Source organism: Daphnia pulicaria, chromosome 2, assembly GCF_021234035.1.
Source record: "Daphnia pulicaria isolate SC F1-1A chromosome 2, SC_F0-13Bv2, whole genome shotgun sequence".
NCBI classification, from domain to species: Eukaryota; Metazoa; Arthropoda; class Branchiopoda; order Diplostraca; family Daphniidae; genus Daphnia; species Daphnia pulicaria.
Window position 1 is genome coordinate 3,508,383 of NC_060914.1, and position 7,746 is coordinate 3,516,128.

General features: G+C 37.2%; 1 long non-coding RNA gene across 1 annotated transcript; it reads right to left on the minus strand.

The window, feature by feature from the left end:
* Positions 1 to 5,866: 5,866 nt before the first annotated feature.
* LOC124327549 lies at positions 5,867 to 7,489 on the minus strand. The gene is made up of 3 exons (XR_006916176.1): positions 7,271 to 7,489; positions 7,104 to 7,208; positions 5,867 to 7,041 (listed from the first exon to the last, which is right to left on the minus strand). It is a non-coding gene; the product is annotated as an uncharacterized LOC124327549 (long non-coding RNA).
* Positions 7,490 to 7,746: the final 257 nt, after the last annotated feature.

Consider the following 7,746-nt stretch of genomic DNA (forward strand, 5'->3'; position numbering starts at 1 on the left):
AACGGATGTTCATTTGCAGTGAAAATTGAAAAGTGGTGTCGGGCTGTCGGCCATAAGTTCGACGAGTTAGTTAGGCCACTGACGGTGAGGCTGCCAATTCAGCATAATGTTATGTTAAAAGTTTCAACCATTTAATTTTTCGATTATGATGTGACTGAGATAGGGAGATTCACGTCGACGTGATCACAGGAAGAAAAAAGTTATCATACCCATTGATTTCAAAAGACCGTGAATGACGGAGCCTGCCAAGATTAAGAAGATAATGATTCATCACCTGAGCCCACCACTAACTTTGAAGATGATTCGATTTGTTATATTGTAAAAGACATTTACTTCAACATTTCGGAAGCAAAAGTGACTTTTGAAAGTGAAAGTTTGTAAATTCAAATTTTTCAAATTTTTTTATCATTATTTTTTATATTCTGTAAAGGCCAACAACGACTGAATTACGTAAAAATGTCGGAGTTTATTCCCAACCAACCTAGCTAAAACAGAATGCTTTGAAATTGCGGTTACTCAACAATATCCCCCTTAAGACCCTAAGGCAACATTATATTCTCTATTTGAATCACACAAACACCACTTTTAAACATTCATTGCCTTAAAAAAAATTGTCTTCGATGACACATAAATCGTAATCGTAGTTATTGATACATTACTATATTAGTTTCAGCACAATATCAAGTGGGGACATTTTGCCTGATCCGAAAAAAATCTGGAGCAGAAATTAATGTCTTTTGCCACGTTTGTAGTGACCAGAAAACGAAAAGCCCACTGGAAAGTAATCACACACTGTCCCGCCGACTGTTTCAACGTGTGGAATAGTATGGTGGGCAGGGTCCAAACGTGTTTTTTTTTTCAATTGCCCATGTCAATATTGATTTGGAATATAGAAGTGTGACCTCTTTTTATGTATCAATTTTGGATAATTTGGTTCTTAAAACCCGTTAAAAAACCCGAAAATTTAGCAAAAAGCAATGTAATGCATTTCCAACTATTGATCCTTTCCCCCCACATCACTTTCCCTTTTCCGCAACCTCAGCTTCCCCACCAGTTAATCAATCTATCTATCCACGACTCTGCCGAGTCAGACTCATCACTCATCTTATTATCACCCATACGTATTCGTATTGCCCTACTGTCAAACCTTTCGGGGTACCTTTTCCTCTCATCCAATTTCCCCTAATCACCGTGTAATTTGGAGCTATCTCCAAATTGCACCAGCTACACAACCGGTATATAAACCAGCAGCCACAACATCCTCGCCAGTAGTAGTAGCAGCATCGGCAGCAGCAGCGGTCACTCGTCGACCCCTCCGTGGTCTCCTCCACCCTCGCCAGTAGCCGCCATTCTCCCTCGCCGTTCTCCCTCTCTATTCTCCCTCTCTATTCTCCCTCTTCATTCTCCCTCTCTCTATCCTCCCTCTCCACTCTCACGCTTCGCCACTGTGTAGCCTCATCTTGTTCATCACTTGTATAGTGCAGTTATCTAATACAAACATTAGAGCCTCTTCTTGCCATCACAAGCAAACATAACTTAAACAGTTGAGACTGTGAAGATGGGGGTAATTAAAATCATTGTCATCAGATAAATATGTCCCGAAAACGGTAATTTAATCAAATAAGACTATCGTTTTTGGATTTATAAATATGAATTCTTGCACACTTACTGTGGATCTTGGCTCTACGATTGGATTGCTTATTTTTTTTAAATCGCTCAATAGCGATTTTTGGTCACCAACCTATTTATTGAACTATTAAACTTACTCCAGCTACTGAAATGATCAATTAAGCACATATATAAATTTAAAATGTTTCCTTTTTGGCATACCTGTATCGCACTTGCATGACACTTTAAAGGTTCCAGTTGAATCTCGAGTAGAACGAAATTTCTTAATACGCTTTATCAATTATGTAGTCACAGTCTAAAGTTGAGAAACCAAAATAAAAGTCATAAATAAATCTGAATATAAGAAGCAAATATGAAAAGAGATACAAAATTATTTACTATTTTTTATTATTACAAATTTTGATCAAGATCAAGCCAGCATGACATTTTGTCCATGCAAAGACAGACGTAGAGTCTGCGACGGATTAGGGAAATTTTTCAGCAAATGGAAGACCACCGGATATGTTTAAATTTACATGTTTTATCGGCCAAAATGAAAGTTGCCAATACAGAGAGGGTTTCCCTTCCGGGTACTGACTCCCGTCGTCGACAGGAATTTCCCTATAGGGAAAAATGTAATATAAACATTTTTAACGTTTCAGTAAAACAGGAAACAAAGCAATGCTTGTCGTTGGTGAAGACGCTTAAGCTTCTTCAGAAGTCAGAATTGTTGATGACCCTATTGGTCCTTTTCATTGGCATTTCCAGATTTACTGCTTGAATATGTCTCATTTACTTGTAGAAATCCCCAAAGAAGCCCCGTTAAAAGGTTTGGTTAGAAATTTTAGCTGAGAACTGGGTCAAAGAGGACATTTTGTATATACCTGATAACTCTTACTCGTCAGCCTATAAACGAAACATGTTGATCGGTGGTGCTGAACCGGTTGTTGAAAGTTGGGAATCGCATCCATGTTTCAAAGAAATTCATCGATTCGAGAAGATAATTTAAATTTAAATAGTTTTGATGGTATTCACATAAATATTTGTCCTTTTAGATAGCTATGAAGAGGCTAGACAAAATGTCCCAAGTGCTAAAAAGTTTGCAAATTCTGCCAAATGATCGCTCTCAAACTGGCAAAGGTTGTCGACAAATTACTTTGAAAAGCAGAAAACTGCCTGGTGAAGTTACCACAGAAAAAGAGAGTGAAGTCAGTCTGAACGACGAAAGTTACTTTTCTACTACATTCAAGTCATCAATTAAGACCAACACAACATTGAGTAAAGGAAAAGGTTTGTAATAGACTGTTAATATGTAAGCATCATAGAGAACTGATAAAAGCAATATATTTTAAATTTATGTATAGAAATTGCTAAACGATCAGCACCTGGACCAAGAAAAGCAATTTACTACCTATTCCAACCTCTGGACTTCAGAAGAGTTACGTGTATTGTGTGCTGTTTAGGAATGCAACTTTATAATTTTTTAAATATTAATCTTTATTTTGATGAACAGAAAAGAAGAATGAAAGGCCAAACGATATAAATCAAGTAGAGACAGTATCAAAAGCAATTAATACACCACGACCACAACAGATCCAGGTGATCTACTACCTGTTTAGTGCCAGCAGTATTGGGACCGCCACAATGTTTTTAAAATCATGGGAACGTATGGTATTAATTTCTCATTTCTTTTACTTGACTACTTGTATTTAACAATAGGCAAAAGGGATCTCCGAAACACAAGCTTTGAAACGAAAACAAAAAACTGCAAGGGCTCAACACGACGCGCCTGTATATGTCATTGATCTATTCTTTTATGCAAGTACATTTCCCTTTGCATGTCCCATTTTAGCAGTTGCTGTCTGATTGCACCTAGAATGTGAAACTTTGTTTGATGAAGACAACAAGTGGTACAGGGCGGAAGTGACGGAAATCACTCCTCGGTTACATATCCGTTTATGTAACTTTTGTCGACTACAGCAACGCTTAAAAGTGCCAAGTTTCAGACATGAGGGCATTGCCACCACTTTTTCTGATTGATCCGCCTTTTGCATTCTGGTGCTGTTTGGGGGGGAATTCGGTAATCGCGGGCCTTGACTGACGATGGAAGTTCCCGCTTCTGTTCCACCGATGGAAGTGTGGTTCATGGCGTCACATTTCTGAAAACAGTGAATGGTATAAACCACATTCGGTAATTGCTTTGGCACATTCATTTCTATAACTCGCATAGCAGTCATTTTCCAAATTATATAAATTTAAGATTGCTCTTAAGATAGCAATTTTGTTACCTTAAATTTTTGCATTTCATAATTTCACGATCACTTTCTGCGTAGTAATTATTGTTCGAATAGCTGCAATTCTTTTTTATCATATACTCTTGCTTGTAAAACAGCAATTTTACTAAATTGATTTAAAACTTACTGTTTAGATTATTCCGCGAAAACAAACTTGTGAACGTGGACTTTGGTATGCCCGAGTTAGGCAACATATCTCCACCGTCAACTGGGTTTAAGGTGATGCAATGGAAAAGTACAGGGCATATCTGTACTATAGCCTCTTTTTATCGGCCATAAAAACTGTTTTTAAATCAACCCCAGTTGAAGAGTTCACGGTACTTCTTTATATTTTTTATTCTGACTTGGCTACTGCTGCATCGATAAGCCTTTTGAACTACATTACTTTTCTCGTAATTTCTCTCATCACAGCGGTTATTAAAAATTACATTTATATTGCTAATTTAGTAGCAGTTTTATTTCTTCAATTTTCATGAAATTGCTCCAGCGGCAGCCGTTTTTTGTACTTCAGCCTTTTCAATTTAGTTCACTTCCATTTGAACGTTGTTAAACTTCAGAAAAAAAATTTATTTAGACTAAACTTGAAGACGTCAACTCCCTGTACAGTTCCTTGCTCAAGGATGAATTAGTGGAGAACTGCGAATACCAATTTTTCCAACCATGCGTAGTGAAGGAAGAGGACGGAACTTTTAACCGTGCCATGTTTCACTCTCTCTCGACTAACAGTGGGGGACATTGAAGTATTTCTATTAGACAAGGATTACGCCAGAATATTCAAAAACATAGGTTGTACCGAATTGTTCCAGAATTTCTAACATTTCCAGCATGGGTAAGTTCACGTTTTCCAATTTTTTCAAATGCTTATACTATTTCATCTAGGGCCTTATGGGACTAAACCGGTTTTTATTCATTATAAATTCAACAAAGGGCGTGTTAACTTGTAGCCCCCGCGAAAACTATTCCTATAAAACTACAAGTAATATTAGTTTTCACGGGGGCTACAAGTTAACAAGTCCTTTGTTGAATTTATAATTTACAAAAACCGTTTTAGTCCCATAAGGCCCTGCAGAGCGATGCCCTCTTCTGAAAAGCGAAAAATGGGAATGGTTCTAAATGGCAACTCGCTTTTTGGGCCGGGTGTCTTTAGCCCGCTACCTGTCTATTATATATCGTGATTGCATATACTACAGTAGATCCCTTGTAAAGGGGAATTTTCGCCCGTAACCCATCAAGTAGCTCTCTTCCAAAAATTTGACGGCTATTTTGAAGAGTGGCGGATTTCAAAACAAGTCCGTAGTAGAGAAGAAAAAATATTTGAGACAAATTGACTCCATACGAACCAACATCTACCAAGAAATTTACCTGCAAACAAATTTTTTTTGATAAGTATGGGAGAGTGGAGTGATGTGTAAGTTGGCACCAACCGTTATTCTTCCTATTGCGTTAGGGGGATTGAATTTACAAAAATTACCAGTTATAGTTTTTAATAATGCGCATAATTCAAAAATAAAACAGAAATAGTCTGTATGGGAAGAACAAATTCAAAAATTTTTTAGGCCCTTATATCGAGTCGTCCATTTCGTTTCATTGTTTATTTTATGAGATTCCATACATAGCCCTGCAACTCGTCCCAACCCCCCTTCATTTTCAAAGCCCTTTTAGTTTTATATAACGAAATTTGTCATAAACAACTTACTAATCCGAGAGGATGTAGCAGAAAGTTGCTGGGATGGTTGATCGCCAAGTAGATGAATTTCTTCTCGCAGTAAACATAGACAATTTGGTGAAGAAGCGAAGATACTGGTTCGTACACAACTTGAGTGGAGCTGGTAGCATCGAAATTTTGCTTTACGCAGCATCTAACCATTGCACTACATAGAAATAACCTCCTTGTACACAATAGGTGCAATTGTGAAGAATGTAGTATGTGATGGATATCAGTGCAACAAAGGAGCCATGAAAAATGCGCGTCAATCGATGACCATCCTACTGCGAACTCTTGGCAATACATATTTCGAATTCTTTCTCTCTACAACCCGACAAAAGTTGCCATCCGGAATGCCAACGTCGACGGAAAAGACGCTGGTTAAATTTTGGTTGCGTACAAACAGTGCCTTGTCTACAAATTTCGCGAGTGCGAGTAAGAGGCGAAAGAAATCAAGAAGAATCTAAAAGACAGCCTCAAAAAGTAATTACTTGCCCGATCCACAAACGATATTCCTGACGGAAAATCAGACATTACTCGATACGAGTTAGTATAGGACTTGTGCGGATATCTTATTCACACGCACCATGAGGTATGTGGTACCTGCAAAGACTGCAACAATTTGATGAAAACCGAAGAAACGCTATTGGAAGACTTCTTGCCAGCTTTGTACACATACCAAAGAAATGATCGTTCTTTGAAGTATGCAACTGCCGCGATGTTCAGAACGTTTCGCGAGGTAGAGAACGTAATCGACTCCCATTTCTCATCTCCTAACCATATCTTTGTTCTAGACAGCTACGAAGAAGTTCTGTCCAAGATTAAGGAGCTAAGTCTAATCCCTATTTCTTGTTCACAACATCCTGGAACACTTTCCTATCTAATAATAGAATATGTTCAAATTAGATTTCATTTTGAGGCAAAACGTTACCAAAACTTGCACTTGTCGAAACAAACGCTTCAAATCACAAGAAGCTCTCTAAAACATCGACATAAACTATTTCTGTAATGCAAGTGATAGGAGCTAATTTAATTCTGAAAGTCAATAACTACAAATATGATATCTATGTGTTGTAATTGAAAAAAAGCAAAGATATCTTATTAATAAAATTCTGGATGACTATGTTGTATCCAGTCCTTTAAAAAAATTATCCTTATCTAATCATTAAAAAAATACACCACCAACACAATGAGCTTACAATAGAGAGAGGAGTAGTAACAAAAGTTCACCAATCCAAAGAATAGCAGTGAAGAAGAATTTACCTAATTAAATCTCATGCTAGAAAACGGCTTGGATGCTGGGCAACACTTCCTAAAGCAATGGACAATGGCAACTCGAAAACCTTATTGAGTAATGGTAACTCTAACAATGGTAAGCCGTTGCTTGTTACTTCATCATTTCTGATGGCCAACAGCAAGTGTCTTGGAATGCCTCTATAGATAAGATGAATGGATTTAAAAGAACAATTCGACAAAAATAGGAATAAGGTGTGTACCTAGTTTTCTTGTTATCTTATGCAGAATTTCATTACAATTCAAAACTTCAGCAGCCAGGTAGACAGGGGCATCATTTATTCAGCTGCAAGTGTCTTGGAATTTTCCTAGGGAACATGATTAGTTTCAGCAAAGCATTCAGATAAACAAAAGAAATAAAGTATCCTACCTCATTTTACTGTTATCTCCTGAAGCATGTCATACCAACTTCAAAACTCAACAACAATATAATAATTAAATTTAAAAAATTTTCAATCACATTCTTACAAACAAATTCTTTTGGAAAACTTCAAAACAACAACAAAAGAAAAAGAGAAAACACCATTCGTCTGCAACAGCCCTTCGTAGCATCGGTGTAGTACACTACCTTATCCGCTAGGGGCAGTACAGGCATAAGGATAGCACATGCGAAACCAGTCTTCTTTATCTATGTAGTGTTGAATCCTGCCCGTCCCGTGTCCTGCAATGTTTGCCATCTTGACGTACGTTTTCGAAATTTTTCCCCTTGCTAAAAGATCAGGTTTCAACATTTTTAGGGGAATAATAATAAAAACACTTCTGTAGAACTTTTAAAAAACTCTTGTAAAAATTTTGTAGAACTTCTGTAAAACATTTTAAAATTTTTTTGTAAAATTTTTGTAGAAC